We start from the raw sequence: 19,614 nt of genomic DNA, 5'->3' as shown, positions 1-19,614 counted from the left end.
TGCTGGGAGAGTTGCTGAATCCTTCATCCAATGTTAAGTGTCTTTGTGGCTTGCAGTATTGCCTCACGTGAATTGCACCTTAACTAATATAACTGCAATTTAACTGCTTTTATCTTCATGATAGACGAACATTTTGGTTGTTTAATACTATATGGAACAAGATTCACCCTGGTTCCACTGTGGCTCACCAAAGCTCAGTTTTTACTTGATGCTCTCTCTTACATTCATTACGTATTACAAGTGTAATCACTTTTCTGTACCTCCCGATGCTCAGGTATACAGTAGTAAATGGATTTAGCCTTGTCGAACTGACTAGTAATCTCACAGCGATATTTCCCTCTTTGTTCTCCTACCCACTCACTGCAACTGATGAGGCACCGCAGTCACAAGTGTAAACGAAACTGCTTGCTTGGGAAATATCTGCACAAGTACCACCTCATTAGTCACGCAGTTAAAATTATTAGTAGCTTTCCCTGCATCCTCCATTGTAGCTACGAAAAAATTATCGTCCACAGTTCTTTTCTGCACAACCCAAAAATTAACGGCACAAATACTCGTACTTCCGCACGTCTAGCCCAGGCTCTGTTCCCACGAAACTACATCCAGTGCCACCTAATGACCTACATACTACTGAACCTTAACCAGTTTTGCCAATTTTTCTACTCAAACACTCCCTTACTTCATAACAGCACACACCACTACGATGTGCACTAAAGATGACTGGGACCCCACATATCAATAAGATAACTCTACATTACTCGCCTTACATCCTACAACCTTGGTAGTCTGTGCATCAACTAAACTTGCAATATATACTTCTCTCTCATTACTCTCCATTTACACAAGTACTATTATTTTCCCTTCTTTGAAGCCTTTTGGAAAGCCTCATATTCCTTATCACCAGAGTAACATACCAGTGGTCGTTTTTGACCCACAACTCATCCGACTCCTTCTGTCTCTTCTCCCGATGCTTTGGAATAATTTTAACGTGCCACATATATTATCTTCTCTACTTCGGCATGATCCAACCACCGATCCGCTATTTGCCTTGTCTGATCACAGCGCAGCACATTGGGCTGCTAAAATTATCAACGTCTCCCCTGTCATATCGACAACGACGTAATTACTCACACAAGAAACAAAGTACAAGTACTCTTAAGCATAATATCATCTTGCCGATAATAACTTATATTGCTCACATTAACCAGGTGCAAAATGACATTTGTTTTTCACGTCATGACCACACAGAGTCTAGTTACCACACTTCACAAAAGAAAACGGAACTAAAAGCGTGGCAGTAGGTGCACAGACCCGACATGATGCTCGCAGGAAAAAAAGAGTGAAACAGAGACATGTTAGCGCGCTCACATAACTGTGTTCTGTTGCTGCATCGTACGGCTGGAGAGGTAGCCCTGCATCGTTTGCAGACGTCAGACCCACGTCTAACAACAATAGTAATTTACAATTTCGCCATAAAGTTGCGTAGGAGGCAGGTGACCGGGTTGAAAATGAGCATTAGTACTACATGGTGGCTGGTTTGATCGCCAAATCAAAAGGCATGCATCAAAAATAGAATTATTTTATAGCCCGTAATATGACGCATTCCGGACTGCGCCATCTTCAGATATCCAGAAGCAATATGCTGCACGTAGGTATAAAGGTTACAAGATGTGTACGCAACAGTCATAATCAGCATGTTGCTCCTAGATATCTGAAGATGGCTAAGTCCGAAACGCATCATAGTACGAGCAATAAAGTCATTATACTTTCGAAGCACGAATTTTTAACTAGCGACCAATTCAGTCTTTATGCTGGACTCCTGTACGACATAATACACGTAATGGCTAGCTGTAAACTGGGGTGGGTGGTAGAGTTGCTAATGTCTGACGGTTAGAAGTACACCACCTTGGGCAGGGTAGTAGTGGAACGGTGTATGGATGCCCTGTAGTCATCCGACGTATCAACATGAAAACAATAGTGTTAGTACGTGCATTTATTACTCAATGAACTATAGCAGAATGTACGGAACGGTAAGTGTCCCCAGGAAATTAGGTCTAGACGGCCCATGAAAAGGTACAACCTTAAGCAGAGACGAGATGCCGGTAGAGCAATAGGGGCAGTTACCTCGCAAGCAGTTTGCTCGCGATGCTGACTAAAGATTGTCCTCTGAGGTCCGTCGATCACGTCTGGAGCCAGCACTGACGAGACTTCTCACAGTAGAAGCGATGTCCGTCCCCACAAGCAGAGGGAGACGGCAAGAACTTCCCTCGCACAAGCAATGGTACCTGAGTGACTGCCCTGCCACAGGCTGGAATGGTCGACTCCCATAGCAGGGATGAGGTAGAACTTGAAGTCGTCCCCAGGTGGCCTGCTGATTGGGTAGGGTAGGAGTTGGCGCAAGCACTGTGGTTGCAGCTAGCAGCGGAAGAATCTGGAGGCGGTGACTTGTTGATCTCGTTAGACTCGTCCCACGTCCCCCTTTGAGACGGCGGCTAGCTGTCTGCTATTCTCTTGACTAAGAATTATATTCAACGGTCGACTCAGACGTCACTGGACCCATGTGAGGCCACGCATAAACCGGTCGACTATCTCAGCTACTTGATCATATTTGTATTTGAAATTTAAGCAACTTAGCTTTTACAGCTTTAGAGGATATCTTCCGCTTTAATTCATCAAACCTTAGACACTGGAATATACCCTGCATTGAATCCCAATTGACAGAATCCGATGTTACCACGGATTTAATCAAATGATTCAAATGGCTCTGAGCACTATGGGACTTAACTTCTGTGGTCATCAGTCCCCTAGAACTTAGAACTACTTAAACCTAACTAACCTAAGGACATCACACACATCCATGCCCGAGGCAGGATTCGAACCTGCGACCGTAGCAGTTGCGCGGTTCCGGACTGAGCGCCTTAACCGCGAGACCACCGCGGCCGGCACCACGGATTTAAATCATTATCTTGAAAGCCCGCATTCTATGATGAAGAGATGATTGTTAGGTCTTACTACGGATTTGGAAACACATGAAAGGATCAGATAAGTAGTTGGAGCAGACGGTATGTTAAGCCTGTAATGAAAATGGCATAGAGTTTCGCAGGATATGTAACCACATGAATAGATGTTGCACGCACCAAGGAAGTTCTTTCCCTGGTTTCAAGAAATAAAAGGAAACTGAGATGACAACATAGGGGCGTACATGACACCAAAAACCATGCAAGGTGTATATCGGTGAAGACCAATGCATTGGAAAATGCCTACAGGAGTCTTCCAATTAGAAACTGATTTGAAACTTAATCAGTATTTCATAAATCAAGAAACGCTTTACGAGATATCTCAAGTCATATTAAAAGGATTATACCGTACCAATGTGTGAGTTAACTGTAAGTAACATGTCTAGCTGAGTGATTTCGAATGGAATCACTGAATACGTCATTGCAGCATGAAAGAAATACTGTAAATATAGGACTTGGACACAATTTGGCAACACCATTAACAGAATACAGTAGCGCGCCTGTTACCGTGTAGGAATCCCGTGGACATTCGAAGTAGCATCCAGTCGTCGCGGAACGGATAAATATGTATCTTAAACGTTTTAAAGGCAACATTATATCGTTCTTCCTGAAAAATAGTGGTACATACTGGCAACGATGATGGAGGTGGATAGACGACACTCAGCCTTCTCTGCAAAGTAGAGTAGTAAAGCTCAGTAGAATAACATAGGGGTGTGGAGACTGTGTACGTTAGGTGAGAAGCGACAGTTCATCCTTGTTCCCACAAAAACACTCCTACACGATGCGATCTGTGTGAAATGGAGCCGTGCAGTCTTGTAACACAGCAAATATCGTACCATGGGATGCACCTCCTCAACCAAAATGGTCAGTAATCCTTGGAAGTATTACGACCTAGCAGAATAACCATGGGTCTCTCGGGATACTACGAGATGACTGTCCAAACCATCAACGAATCCACCCCATGTCCCCCTCTTGGGACGTAACTCGGTGAGAAGGTGAATACAATGTGAAACAAGACCTACCTAGCTTTTATGTATGAGTCATCAGTTTTCTGACTGGTTTAATGCAGCCCGCCACGAATTCGTCTCCTGCGCCAGCCTCACCATCACAGATTAGCATTTGCAACCTACGTTCACATTTGCCTGATGTATTCCAATCTATATCTTCCTCTGCAGTTTTAGCCCTCTAAGGCTCCCTCTACTACCATGGCAGTCATTCCCTGATGTCTTAAAAACTGACCTATCATCCTGTTCCTTGTCCTTACCAGTATTTTCCACATATTCCTTTCCTCTCCGATTCCGCGCAGAACCTCCTTATTCCATACTTTATCAGCCCAACTAATTTTCAACAAACATCTATAGCACCACGTCCCAAATGCTTTGATTCTCTTCTATTCCGGTTTTCCCATAGTCCATAATTCTCTATCCTACAATGCTTTGCTCCAGACGTACATTCTCAGAAATTTATTCGTCAGTTTAAGGCCTATGTATGATACTAGAATACTATTTCTGACTAGGAATGCCCTTGTTTGTCAGTGCTAGTCTGCTTTTGATATTCTCCTTGCTCCTTTCGTCATTGGCTATTTTGCTGTCCGGATTGCAAAATTCCTTAATTTCACCTACTTCGTGACCTCAAACGTAATGTTAAGTTCTCACTGTTCTCATTTCTGCTACTACTCATTACATTCGTCTTTCTTCGATTTAATCTCAGTCCATATTTTGTACATTCCATTCAGCAGGTCGTATAATACACGTTGGCTTTCACTCAGGATAGCAATGTCATCAGCGAATCGTATCATTTATATTCATTCAACTTGAATTTTAATTCCATTCCTGAACCTTTCTTATATTTCCATCATTCCTTCTTCTCTTTACAGATTGAACAGTAGGGGCGAAAGACTACAACCCTGCCGTACACACTTTTTAATCCGAGCACTTCGTTTTTAGTTGCCCACTCTCATTATTATTCCCTCTATGCTTTTGTACATATTCTACATTAACCGACTTTCCCCATAGGTTACACTTATTTTTCTAAGAATTTCGTACATCTTGCACTATTTTATATTGTCGAACGCTTTTCTCAGGCTGACAGATCCTATGAAGGTGTTCTGATTTTTCTTTAGTCTTGCATCGATTATCAACCGCAACGTTAGAATAGCCTCCCTGGTGTCTTTATTTTTCCTCAATCCAAACTGATGAAGGTCTAACACATCTTCGATTTTCTTTTTCATTCTTCTGTATATTATTCTTGTCAGAAACTTGAATGCATGAGTTGTTAAGCTGACTGAGCGTTAATTCTCTCACTATCAGCTCTTGCTGTTTTCGGAACTGTGTTGATGATATTTTTCCGAAAGTCAGGTGGTATGTCGCAAGACTCATACATTTTACATGTCAACATGAATAGTCCTTTTGTTGCCACTTAACTCAATGATTTCAGAAATTCTTATGGAATGTCAGCTATCACCTCTGCCATATATGATCTTACGTGGTCCAAAGCTCTGTCAATTCTAATTCTAATACTGTTTCCCCTGTCTCATCTATGTCAACTCCTGTTTCTCCTTCTATCACATCAGACAAATCCTCGCCCTCATACGGTCCTCCAGTGTACTCTTTCCACCTATACGTTCTCGCCTCTGCGTTTAAAAGCGGAATTCCCATTCAAGTATTAATGTTACCGCTCTTGCTTTTGATTTGGTTGTTTTGACTTTTCTATATGCTGAATCCGTCCTTCCGACAATCTTTTCTTTTTCGATTTCTTGAAGTTTTTCCTGCAGCCATTTGATATTAGCATCCCTGCTCTTCCTATTTATTTCACTTTTAACTGACTTCGATTTCCGTATTCCTGAATTTACCGAAACATTATTGTACTTCCTTCCTTATCGATCAACTGAAGTATTTCTTCTGTTACCCCTGGTTTCTTGGCAGCTACCTTCTTTGTACCTATGTTTTTCTTTCCAAATTCCGTGAAAGCCCGTTTTGGAGATGTCTATTCCTCTTCAACTATACTGCCTATAGATGCCTATAGAGCTGTTCCTTATTGCTGCATGTATAGCCCTATAGAACTTCATGCACACCTCGTAATTCCTTAGTACTACCATATCTTCCTTCTTTGTATACTGATTCTTTTGACTAGCCTCTTAAATCCCAGCCTACCCATCATCACTGCATTGTGATGTCAGTCTATATCTGCTCCTGGGAATGCCTTACAACCCGGTATCTAATTTCGAAATCTGACCGTGTTGTAATCAAACTGAAATCTTCCTATATCAACCGGCATTTTCCAAGTATACGTGCTCTTCTTGTGATTCTTGAAGAGAGTATGCGCTGTTACGAGCTGAAATTTATTAGATATCTCAATTTGTCTTTCTCCTCTCTTCCATTCCTCGTCCCAAGCCCATAATCTCCTGTAACCTTTTTTTCTGCTCCTTCCCCTGCATGTGCATTCCAGTCCCCCATGGCTGTTAGATTCTCGTTTCCAGTTAGGTACTATATTACCCTTCCAGTATCCTCATGTAATTTCTCTATCTCTTCATCTTCAGATTGGGACATTGTTTTGTATACCTTAACTATTGTTATCGGTGTTGGTTTGCTGTCGATTATGACAAGAATAACGCTGTCACTGAACTGTCTGCAGCAACACACTCCTTGCTCTGTCTTCCTGTTCATAACGAATCCCACTCCCCTTGTACCATTTTCTGCTGCTGTTGGCAATACCCTCTACTCAACTGACCAGAAATTCTTGTCTTCAATCAATTTCACTTCACTGACTCCTACTATATCTAGATTGACGCTATGCATTTCCCTTTTCAGGTTTTATAGCTTCCCTACCACATTCAAGCTTCTGAAATTCCTCGCCCCGACTCGTAAAACGTTATCCTTTCATTGGTTATTCAGTATTTTTCTCCTACTTGATAGTCCCCTCCAGGAGATCGCAATGGGGGACTACTCCGGAATCTTTTGCCAATAGAGAGATCATCATGACACTTGTTCAGATACAGGAGATATGTCCTGTGGATACAAGTTATGCGTGTTTAATGCAGTGGTTTTCATTGACTTCTGCATTCTCAGGTTGTTGATAGTTGCTGATTCTTCCGCCTTTTGGTCTCTTGACCACCCCAAGGACAAAAGAGCGCCCTGAACCTCTGTCCTGAGCCCCCTTTGGCAAGGCAGTTGGGAAATGAGGGTGATTGCTTATTCCGGAAGTCTTCGGCCGACAATGCTGATTATTAATAAAAAATTAAGCATTGGCGCATTTCGAACCAGGGACCGAGGACGTTTTGATTACTAATCAAGGACGCTAGCCCTTTTTTATTATTTTAATGATTCCCGAGAGGGGGGGGGGGGTCGGGGAACAAAGTGAAAGGGGATCGCCTTCCGAGTGCTGGCCTCGCTGTCCCAATTCGCCTTCATAGAATCAAGGTTCACATGGTTCAAATGGCTCTAAGCACTATGGGAATTAACATCTGAGGCCATCAGTCCCCTAGTCTTAGAACTACTTGAACCTAACTAAGGACATCACACTCATCCATGCCCGAGGCAGGATTCGAACCTGCAACCGTAGCTGCAGCGCTGTTCCGGACTGAAAGTCCTAGAACCGCCCGTCCACAACGGCCCGCTAGAGTCAGGGAAGGAAAGCGGTCTTACAGGATCTAAAGAGCTTTAATGGAAGAGGTTATTCTTTTATTTATAAGAACCTATCTTTATTTATTTATATATTTTGTTTTATTATTTTTAATTGGATCCTACTACCGCCACCAGAAACTTCCTAGTTATCTTCGCTTAAATTAATGGAGGGGGGACTCTCTCTAAACGATTTCTTCGGAGGATCAATCACGTGCCGCGAACTGTCTTCAAATGTGCTTGCTAGTGCTCGAAAGGCCCCAATGGGCAGGAGCATACTCGAATAATGAGCTTAAATAATTTGATAGTCGTGCCCAGAACAATGCAAGGCGGCGGAACGCCTCATGAGCAGTCGTCAGGCGAAACCACAAGTCGACAGCGCTTTCGAGTACGGCTTGCAAAACGTAATACAGCACCATGCCCTTTAGGCATTTGGTGGCGTTAGTTCTGGCGGTGGGCGGTGGGAAAGTAAACAGCATATGGGGGTAGGAGTTCGTCTGGCGTAATAGATTCTGGCTGTCATAGCAACAGGAGCGGTAGTATACGTTGAATAATATCCCAGTAGCTGCCCGTTGCAGCACATGTCAAGCGGTATGCGTCCGTATTGACGACTGCGAAGTGCAGGCAGAAAGGTCGTCGGTAAGGTGGATGGAATGGAGGCGCTGACGTGTGGTTAATTTGCCATTCATACGTGAGCAGGCATGGGGTGTGGACAGCCCGCCACAAACTGGTTCAAAATGGTTCAAATGGCTCTGAGCACTATGGGACTCGACTGCTGTGGTCATAAGTCCCCTAGAACTACTTAAACCTAACTAACCTAAGGACATCACACACATCCATGCCCGAGGCAGGATTCGAACCTGCGACCGTGGCGGTCGTGCGGTTCCAGACTGTCGCGCCTTTAATCGCTCGGCCACTCCGGCCGGCCACAAACTGGTCCAGCAGATTATGGGGCGTTGCTGTTCGATGTTGTTGCGGCGTTTGCTGCGTTTGGTAGATGCGGTAATAGTTTCTCGTTTCGGCGGCCTTGTCGTCAGTTAGATCCTCAGTCATGTAACTCAGTTCCACCAGGAAATTTCGGATGTGGGTGAGAGACGGGGTTTTGTGCTGCACGGCGACCGACGGTCGAAAATCTCGGGGAGTGACTGTTTGACGCATCGTCCCCTTCAAGCTGGTGCTGGCCGCGTTCCATGCGAGACCCGTCATCCGTAGGTAAAGAGCCCGCGCGCGGTTGTGGACGTGAGTCAACCCCAGGCCTCCCTATAGCCAAGGCCTCGTTGAGGTAGTGTAGCGGACTGAATATGTGACCTACACTCACAAAATGTCCAGACGTCGACTGGAAACTATGCGCCTTAGTGACCATTAGCAGTAGAATGTGTGCAAAATAACTAAGTTTGGACTCTAGATAAGCACTGACGCAATGCGTCCGGTGAATCAAATCCATTTGGCGGAATCTGCTGTCACGGGACAGCGCTTATGTCCGTTGTAGTAGCCAGCGACATGTGGCTGTCACAGTTCGGCGAACTGTACGGGAGAACTGCACTCCCATTGTTGCATTGAGTGAGGGAACTTTCTGGAAGGGGTTCGCTGTCGGAAGGAAAAGGCCTCTCCCAGCATCGATATACATTCTCATGCGCATGTTGATGTATCTGCCTGATACCGCGTCGTAGTGACACAACCACTAAAGAACCGCTAGGATTTCGACGCCCGACCGCGTCAAGAGCAACACGTCATCAGCGAAGTCATCACATCAGAAGGTTCACGTCTGGATGGCAGATGCCTACCAGTCGTTGTCGAAGGCCACGCAGTGCAGATTCGAGGGTGGCTGCGAATACGACCCCTGATAAAGTACATCCCTATCGCACTGACCGTCCAAGAGTGATGTGTTCGATCTGGTGTCCGTTGACCATAGTCCGGGAGCGAGCCCCATGATTTAACTGTAGGATCACCCTTGCTGACGCCTGCGAGAGGCCCGTGCATTCGAGCATAGCGCGAAGGAAACCGTGGTTGAAAAGATCAAAGGCGTGATCAAAGTCGACGGTGAAATGGACGCTACCGATGCCGCAGGCTGCTGCTAGCGCCGTGACGTCGCGGTAGGATCCAAGTACCCTGTGGATATTGTTGTCGCCGCCTAAACATGTCTGGTTAGGATGGATCATGTGCCATATTGTGGCCTGAAGACTTGTGCAAAGTGTGGTGTCACTGCCAGACACCACACTTGCTAGGTGGTAGCCTTTAAATCGGCCGCGGTCCGTTAGTATACGTCGGACCCGCGTGTCGCCACTGTCGGTGATTGCAGACCGAGCGCCATCACACGGCAGGTCTAGAGAGACTTACGAGCACTCGCCCCAGTTGTACAGCCGACTTAGCCAGAGATGAATCGCTGACAACTACGCTCTCATTTGCCGAGACGATAGTTAGCATAGCCTTCGGCTACGTCATTTGCTACGACCTAGCAAGGCGCCATAGCATTTGATATTATTTTATATTGTGGTTATAACATGTACCGTCAAGAGAGATGATCTACAATTGTGGATTAAAGTTAAGTATTACATCAACTACGTACTTTATTTGCTACTATTAATTCCTTTAACTGTTCCAGACCTCACGCAAATCTGCGGCTTCCTCTCATTGTGACTTGGCTGTCTTGCCAAGTCACAACACAAAGGATACAGACGAACATATTACAATATGCGTTCAAGAACGTAAAAGGACGATAGTCGTCAGTACGGTGAAAACCACTCGCTTTTGGAACCAGTATCATGATGCCTTCGAAGAAATTTTCGGGGACGGTAAAATCGTCTCGGAGGAGGTCTTGAAAGATCTGAAGCCACTGAGTGCCAATCAGGTTATAGAAGGCGCGGTACAGGCTAAATTGTACAAGCATGATGATCTGTTTGGGGTGCCGTGGGACAAGGCTTCTGTTAAGTCTTTAGCAGGCATGGGAGCCAACAGGGTGTCGTCCTGGGCCACTACTCTGGGGTCAGGGAAACCGCGCACGATGCCTTCATACTCGCGGAAGGTCCGTTGGTCCTCAGCGTATCCTATAATGCTGGACCAATTCTGCAGCGATGGCACAATGTGTGTCAATGCGTCCACCAGCCGCTATCTCTACTGATGTTATAAGGTGGCGCTTTCGGTGGCGTCTCTCTCTGATCACATGATGTATGGATGCAATTCAATGGGAATCGTATCCTGTGCCCTCGTCCATACTCAGGCTCCGTCAAGCTGTTCAATGGTGAGGCAAAGTACGCGAGGTTTGAGATGATTAACAGCTCTCTGCTGGTCTCGTGATGGTGGATGTCATTAGTTTCCACAGACCTGTGTGATAAAATTCCAACGTGTCCCGACGCCACCACGATCTGTCACGACCACATCCCATGAACGTCCGTCGGAAGGCCGCTTTGGCGCGGTTGAGCCACCCATATGAGGGGGAAGGACGTACATGAAGACTCCGAAGGCAGCGGTCCACGTAACAGCGATCTCACGCTGCCATGCCTCCTCGTACAGGTATGTGGGTTGTAGGGGTGTGTGTGACCAAACAGACGTATGCCAAATGGTCGGTGAAGGCTGTCTGCCACAATTTCGTCCCTTGTCGCTTCTCTGAGTCCTCGGGAGGTTCATATACGGTCGAGGCGGCTGGCGAAGTGCTCAGTGAAGTATGTAGAGCCACGGCCATACCCGTGAAGCAGACGTCACGGAACTTGTAGCGCCAGATCTCGCTCGACTGCCTGTAGTTCCAGGCAGGTATTTGGTCAGCTGGATCCAAGATGCCATTAAAACCGTCGCGTAGCCAGCCGGTGTGGCAGAGCGGTTCTAGGAGCTTCAGTCTGGAACCGCGTGATCGCTACAGTCGCAGGTTCGAATCCTGCCTTGGGCATGGATGTGTGTGATGTCCTTAGGTTAGTTAGGTATAAGTAGTTCTAAGTTCTAGGGGACTGATGACTTCGGATGTTAAGTCCCATAATGCTCAGAGCCATTTGAACCATAAGAAACTGCCGCGTATTACGTAGTATTCAGTATTTCCATTCAGGAGTAGAGCAAATTCGTTGGAATAAAAGGGGATCCGTTCGCTGCAGCGAGATGTCGCAGAGGGCGTGTTTACATTGACAATACGGACTGCCCCCATCATAATGGCAAGGCCTAGTGCAAATCGTAGATAAGTGACGTCCGATTTCTCGATGTTGTTGCATAAAAGGATGGCAGTTCCGCCAGCACAGTCGCTAGATAGGATGCTGAAGGCCATGTATCCATAAATGTTCAATTGCAGCTCTGGGCTGGACTTCTTGACGTTGAGTGATATCCAGATCTGCCGCCTGGAGCATGTCATGGAACATTCGGGTTTTAATGACAGAGTTTATGCCATTAACATTGATCTTGCCTACATAGCAGGACTGGGACATCTTAATGCGGAGCTGAAAATCAAAACGACTGACCCCATGGTAATGGGGCCCCGTCGCTACACATCCCTGTGGCAGGCGTGTTTAAAACAGCCCTTCTGAGTGTAATAGGTTCTCCCAAAGTGTGGCGCCAGAACCGTGTGGCGGAGGAGTGTCAAGGGCGTTTGGTAAGTCTTCTGCCTCCATTTCAGCAGCCCAGTCACCGAGAGGGAAGGCGTGATGGCGCGTGGCCTCGGATTATGGCTCCATCACTTGGTCATTGTCGTGGGGGACTTCGGTTATGAGGACGTAAGGGATGGACGAGGACCCTTACCTGCCTTGGGCCGGCACAGCGTCACCGTCGGCTGAGCTCGCGGTCGCACGAGACTGCGTCATGGGCGCGGGGTCCGTGCTCACCGGCCACTCCGCTTCCAAGTACGTACGCGGTAATGCGGTCTGCACCGCTGTCTGTACTGGTTCCACACGTGGCACCTAGGAAAATCGGCGCTGGGGGCAGTTTGATCGGATGTGGCCTTCCTGTCCACAGCCGGAACACGTCCGTGGTTGTCCGTCATCAATAATGATGGCTCGGCTGCCGCCGATGCGGAATTATATGGGTAACTGTCGAATGCCACTGAGAATGTGATGGGTTCCGAAGCTGTAACACTTCCTTTTCATGTAGTTTAGGACCGTGCCATACGGCCTTAAAGCGTCAGTGACGAGCACGGCCGGGACTTCGAAAGGCAGTTGGAATATGCGCACTTTAGGCACCACCTATCTCCCGTGGTCCAGGGTTACCGTGCTGTGTTACCGACACCTCGTCGAAAGTGGTAGCTGTTGGTCGAAAGTCGGAATAGATTGGCACATGCCTCTTCGCTCTTCAGGCTATGCTGGAAGCGATAGACAGGTGATGTACATCATCTAGTGGCGATCGACATGCATGTCATATCTCAAAAACCTTTCTATTTCATAAGGTTTGGACGCGCGTAGGAATGGTCGAATGTGAGTTTCACCGTCGCCTAGCGGTGAGAGGACGCCATATCTAGTAAGATCTCGAAATCACAAACAACGAATGCGGTACCTTGCGCAGCGAGTAAACAAACACACGTGCGGAACGATGCTGGGCACACAGCTCGTCCGCACCGTGTTACGGCTGAATGCCGGCCTGCTGTATCATATGATTTCCTTCCATTGCTCCATTGTCCAGATTTTATGACTTCGGCACCACAGTTTCTTGTTACGGTCATTTGAGTGACTGATGGGAGGTTCTGTTATTCCAGCAAGCCCTGAAAATTCATGCTTATGAAGCTCCAATCGTCTTACTTTGGTGTTTAACAGGGTTCACGAGTGTGTTATTCAGAGCTTCACTGACTTCTACAGCTGCCGTCCTCTTAGTTTTTGTCACACCTCTCTGCAACGGCCGTCTGCCACGATCACTCAGCACACATTTTCTTTCTCATTGCGACATAGTGGATGATGTTTTTCAAATGTTCATATATGTGCGAATACCTAAGGGAAACTGCTAGGGTTATCGGTCCCTAGACTTACACACTACTTAAACTAACCTATGCTACGAACAGCGCACACACTCATGGCAGAGGGAGGACTCGAACCTCCGGAGGGAGGGGCCGCGCAGTCCGTAACATGACGCCTCAAACCGCACGGCCACTCCGCTCGGCCTTGTTGTCTTTCCTCTCTCCCTGTATACACTATAAATCTTTGACGTGGTGCCTCTTTAAACACCAAACACTTCGGTTACCTTGGTTATGTAAGTATACCGTAATAGCACCAAGAATTTACTCGCTTTCGAACTACTTTAACTCCGACACAATGTATCTGCAACTGCAACAGAACACTGTTCTGACAACGATTTACACTTGCAACGTATTGAGGACATTGCACACGTGCCGTTCGCGGACAGATGCAGCACCGCAACGTGCCGGCTTGGTTAGGATTTCCGTTTGTGTTCAAACACACGTGTCCCGCAACGATTTTATATTTCTGTCCAACCTCAATGGTAGAATCTAGCAGAAAAGGGCTTCAGTTTTCTTGTGACACGTGTAAAGAAAGTTTCACCGTGACTGAGAAATGTATACTTCGCACGTTGAAACAACTGTATCAACTTCCAACATCGAGAGTTAATTGCATTTACCTCCGTTTTGCTTTTGTTCGATTTTATATATAGATTGGCATAAAATTTGAGTACTTCACTTTATTTAATAAGCCAGTCTTGTAAAATGTATCCTACATATAAACAATTTCAGATCAGTGGAAATTCACAGAAAAAGGAAGAGAAAGTATTATTACAACTTTTACTCTCTACGTGAGGCATAAAATGCATTTCACTAATGGATCAGAGCAAAGCACTCTGAAAAAACTACAATCGTACACAATATCGTAAGTACCTCGGTGAAACTAATCCTCTTCTTTATGTACTGCGTTAATTACGGTGATGAACACATGCAAAGGTAGTTCCTACATGGTTTCGCGACTCTGTGAGTATATTCCTTTGCCAACGATGCGCTGAGAGCGCTGAAGACGCACTTTGTCTCGTTGCAGGTTAACCATGAAACGTAAGCGCAGAATTTGCTCGGGGGTTGATACTCTCACAACACCGTGAGACTGCAGTAGTTTTTCTTTAGAACTAAAAATAATTTCCTACAGATTACTAATGCTTTTTAAGCAGCTCTGTTTGCTGTAACGAGTCTGTATGCGACGAACAAATATTTTTTGTTCATAAAACACTGTATAAAAGAGGACACACCACGAAGGAATTATCCGAAGGAGACGGAAATTGGTAGAGGTGATGTACTACATTTACAAACAAACAATTTAAAATTTCAGAAATATTTTATTATTTATTCAAGAGAAAGAGCTCCACAAACTAAGCAGGTCAATAACACGTTGGTCCTTATTTGGCCTTTATGCAAGCAGTTATTCAGCTTAGCATTGAATTATAAGAGTTATTTGATGTCTTCCTGAGTGATATCATGTCAGATTCTATCCAGTTGGCACGTTAGACCTTCAAAATGCCGAGGTGGTAGAAGAGCTCTACCCATAATGCTCCAAACGTTCTTCATTGGAAAAAGATGCGGCGACCTTGTTGACTAAGGCAGGATTGGGTAAGCATGAAGACAAACAGTAGAAGCTATCGCTGTGTGTGGGCGGACATATCTTGCTGAAATGTAAGCCCAGGATCGCTTGCTATGGAGGGAAGGGCAGTAATGAGTCTCACTTCGAACCCAGGCCCGATGACCAACGAAGACACTTTCTGGAGACGTCCCAAACAGCGGTTGGATACAAACTTGTCTATCAGCTGCCGTAGGGCCAGAAAACCAGGAGTGTCTGAGGTGCCTTTTCTTTTCATAGCAGAACCCCTCTGGTCGTCATCTGCGGCACCCTACAGCACGGCAGTACGTCGACGATATCCAACCCCCCGCCCTCCCCGCCATTTTGTCACCCTTCATCTGCTAAAGGAAGGACACGGATACCAAGTACAAACAAAAGTGCTACATATAGCAAACAAAGGAACAAAACTTAGCTTGTCAAAACACTTGATGTAAATAAAAGACATTCAGCTCAAAATCCACAGCTGGTTGTAATGATCAGTTATGGCAGAGCAGATCCCCAATTTTAAGCTTTACATGAAGCATTTAACTAGCCACATACCCACAGAAAGCCTCAGTAATCAAGTATTGCTACCCAAATTTATACCTGAGTAGAATTTGATATTCTTTACCTTAATTACCTAACGAACGTCAGCATTTAACAATAAAACTTTTCATACTGTAGTATTGTGTAGTTTAGTCATGTACTACGTTTAATATTCTTCGTTGTGTAAAGCTGTTATTTACAATCTAAAACATGTTCATGTACTACGTTTAATATTCTTCGTTGTGTAAAGCTGTTATTTACAATCTAAAACATGTTTGTTGCTCAACGCAAGTGCTCAGTTAGGCAGTTCTCAACCGATGTCACGACCTTAGTAACTACTGCACGGTAGCCGTATACCCTATAATCCTGTAATTCTGCGTATTTTAATTATTTATTGATCATTGTTGCCCATTGCATAAAGTGTAACTTACAGAGTTAAGAAAGATGGGAGTTTAACAATAAAAATGACTTGTGCTCAGTTTACTGTTTCTCAGCCAATATCACTGACCTCAGAGATTTTAACTTTACGGCCATGCGATCTGTAATATTGTAATATTTCATTATTTTTGTGTTTAATATTGTCCGTTGTGTAAAGTGTAAATTACAATGTTATAAACATGTCTGACGCACAGTATACTCTACAAGTATATTGTATCTTTGTTTATAATGTTCTCATACCTAAGAACTAATGTCTCTTGAGCACGCTACACAACTGTTTCCTCAAGATGACCCAATAAACCGAAAAACAGTTAAAAAAACTGAGTAGAACAGAGACAACCTACACATCATTCACGCTTAAATATAGAATCAGGTAGCTGTTGGATAAGTTGGCAGTGATTATCGACTAGTGCCTGAGCGAGTCAGACGTTGTAGATAATGTTCCAATAAAATAAATAGATAGCGATTATCAGCTAGTGCCCAGAGCCAGAGGCACACTTGCTAGATTATAATCCAGTAAGAATAGTAGCTGATCATTATCGGCTAGTAGGCAGAGCTAGAGTCACACGTCCCTGTTCATAAATCAAGGAAACAACGCTGATAATTTGTAGCTTGGCAATGACTATACGGACATTACAGGAAGATTTCTAAAGAAAATCTGTAAACACCACTTTTTAATAATGAGAGTCTTCGAATAGTAATTCTTACTGTATCTAAATTTAAGTTCATTGGTATCGAAATAAGGGGTAGTAGATAAAGCCGACCAACATGTGCTCGTACGTCATGAGAAGTGGCGACAGCTAACTACATTCACGTGGCGCAGATGGCGTGACTTGTAGACTAAAATGACATTGCTGACTATTTCTGAATTTGTATTTGAATTGTTCCGTGTATGCACTATAGTGAATTTTGCGTGTACCCGTCTACATAATTAGTAGAATTTATTTTAGTGAATGGACAACCGGATGCTCTAGGAAATTTCGGCTGATGTATGAGGTAAAGTACCCACCTGCGAAACGTCCGATACAGACACTATTACCAAAGCTGTTGCAACTGTACAATGAAACAAAGCAAGTTGTACCCCAATACAATTTGAGAGGAGAAGAAACAAATGGCAGAAGTGCACGCTAATGGGAATGAAAAATCATAAACTGGAATGGGATAAGATGTATAATTTATGAAATGAAAGCGATCAAGAATCTAAATCGCACTAACTTCTGAGATAATGATTATGAAAAAGTTTCTTAATTTTATGCCGTTTATGGCCAAAACAATACATGGAGAGCAACTACCGCCCGCTCCCTGCTTAGAGACTCTCATGGTCGGAAATTCATTCTGGGAAAGAAAATCGTAGCCACAAGGAAGACAACTGCGAAGAAACTATGGGTAACAGATGAAATACTTCCGCTGATCGAAGAAAGGAGGAAGTACAAAAATGTTCAGTGAACTTCAGGAATACAGAAACACAAGTCAGTTAGGGATGCTAAGTCAAAGTGGCTACATGAAAGATGTGAAGAAATATAAAAAGAAATAAGTGCCGAACGATGGATTAACATATAGAAAAGTCAAAATAATCTTCAGTGAAATTAAATGGAAGGGCGGTAACATTCTGAGTACAATGGGATCTGCACTGTTAGATGCAAAGGACAGAGCGGGTAGATGGAAATAATACATTGAAGCCCTTTAATAGGGGAAAGACTTGTGTGATGACATGATAGAAAAATTGTGCGTTTGTGAAATATTTAATCGTGGCTAGCGATTAAGTATGTTACCGTACTTACATTTTCCGCCCAGTTGTGAATCTCTGGCGGGTATCTCTATTATGATGATTTTGTGTGCGCTATTTCACACAGAACACTTCTAATCAAATACCATACTAATGAATATCGTCTCATGTGTGGGAATGGGTTTGTGATTTCCTGTCCAAAATGATCAGCGTTTGTTGCAAGTGACTGGGAGACATCTGGTAATACCGAGGCAGTGTCTGTAATTCCCCAAAGGAGTGTTATATGCCCTCTGCAGATCTGAACGAATATAAACAATGTAAGAGATAATTTGAGCAGCCCCCTAAGATTGTTTGCAGATGATCTTGTCATTTACCGTCTAGTGAAGTAATCACAAGACCATACCGGATTGAAAATGAGTTGGACAAGATGTCTCCATGGTGCGAGAAGTGAAAATTGACCTTAATGTGCAGACATTGTGAGCTCTTCCACACGAGTACTAATAAAATTCCGCTAAATTTCGGTTACACAATAAATGACTGAACCGTGTATTTATTTTCAAAGAATATTCTTAGAATTTTATTTTATTCACTAGCGATTCATCAAGAACATTCAACACATTTAAGCACACTATGTGAGCGTGGAAGTAGTTGCCAGGGAGTAACTGATGAAATCATAATCAAATTGCTTTTAACAATTGGGAATTTTATTCCTAAAAGCGTTTTTTTAAAGAAACAGATTTAAAATTATAATCAGAAAGCACCCTCTATATATCAAATTACAATTTATTCAGAGACAGAAGGAAACAAATTTTTGACTGTATGAGCTTTCGGGCTGAGAACCTTGCCGCTCCCTTTTGACACGGCCGTAGTCACGCCCGCTCACAACAACCTCTGAAAGACTACCCTGGGTCAAATCTGCAACACAACAAATTACCTTACACTAAAAGTCTTAACAATTCCCACAAGCACACAAACTGTGCACCACGTAGGACGGATGGAAATGGTACAAACACTAAAATTAAAATATTAACTTGCCGCCGAAGGTGCAACTTGATTTTAACTTCAAAAAAAAGTCTTACGGCGAGATGATGGCAACTTTATGTACTAAAATGATCATTTAAATAAAAGCCTATAAAATGAAACCTCATATAAAATTCTACAAGGTTCGCCAAACGAGCAAGATGCTCTACAGTACCCAGATACCGCCTCTCAAGATGATAGGTAACATCAAACATATCTCAGGTTTCAGGCCGTTACACTCCAAGCAATAAATCCGCTAACACGCCAAATCCGACAAACAAGACAGAGGACGCTACTAGCGTACAGCAGATTGATAGGGAGATTACCGAACAACCCGAACCGCAGGTTGCTCTAACCTGCCCCAACTCCACAAAGGAAAAATGGACCACCCAATTCATAAACAACTACCTTGCGGCAGGTGGGCAAGCGGAGAAGAATAGTGGGACGACCCCAAAACAAAGCGGTTGGTGACCTCACCAAGAAAACAAGTAGAATTTAACAAGTAAATGAAACAACATATCACCAATCACTTAACTTCCAATAAACTGCGATATCTGGAGAAGACCTGGCGCAGCAACCCCCAAATCGTTCTCCAGAACCGTCCGCTGCCAGCCGCTTCAATGGACGCAGGAAGGCGCGCCGATCTCACGGCGGCGCAGCTCGCATCGGCCAGACCGATTTCGTGGGTTGACTCCTGTTGCTCTCGTGCCGACCGCGAAACCACTACTCCTCGCTATACGGCGCGGCCCACTGGACTCACG

The sequence above is a fragment of the Schistocerca serialis genome, chromosome 7, assembly GCF_023864345.2.
Source record: "Schistocerca serialis cubense isolate TAMUIC-IGC-003099 chromosome 7, iqSchSeri2.2, whole genome shotgun sequence".
Lineage (NCBI taxonomy): Eukaryota > Metazoa > Arthropoda > Insecta > Orthoptera > Acrididae > Schistocerca > Schistocerca serialis.
The sequence above is the reverse complement of the archived record's forward strand: the minus strand, read 5'-3'. Positions refer to the sequence as shown.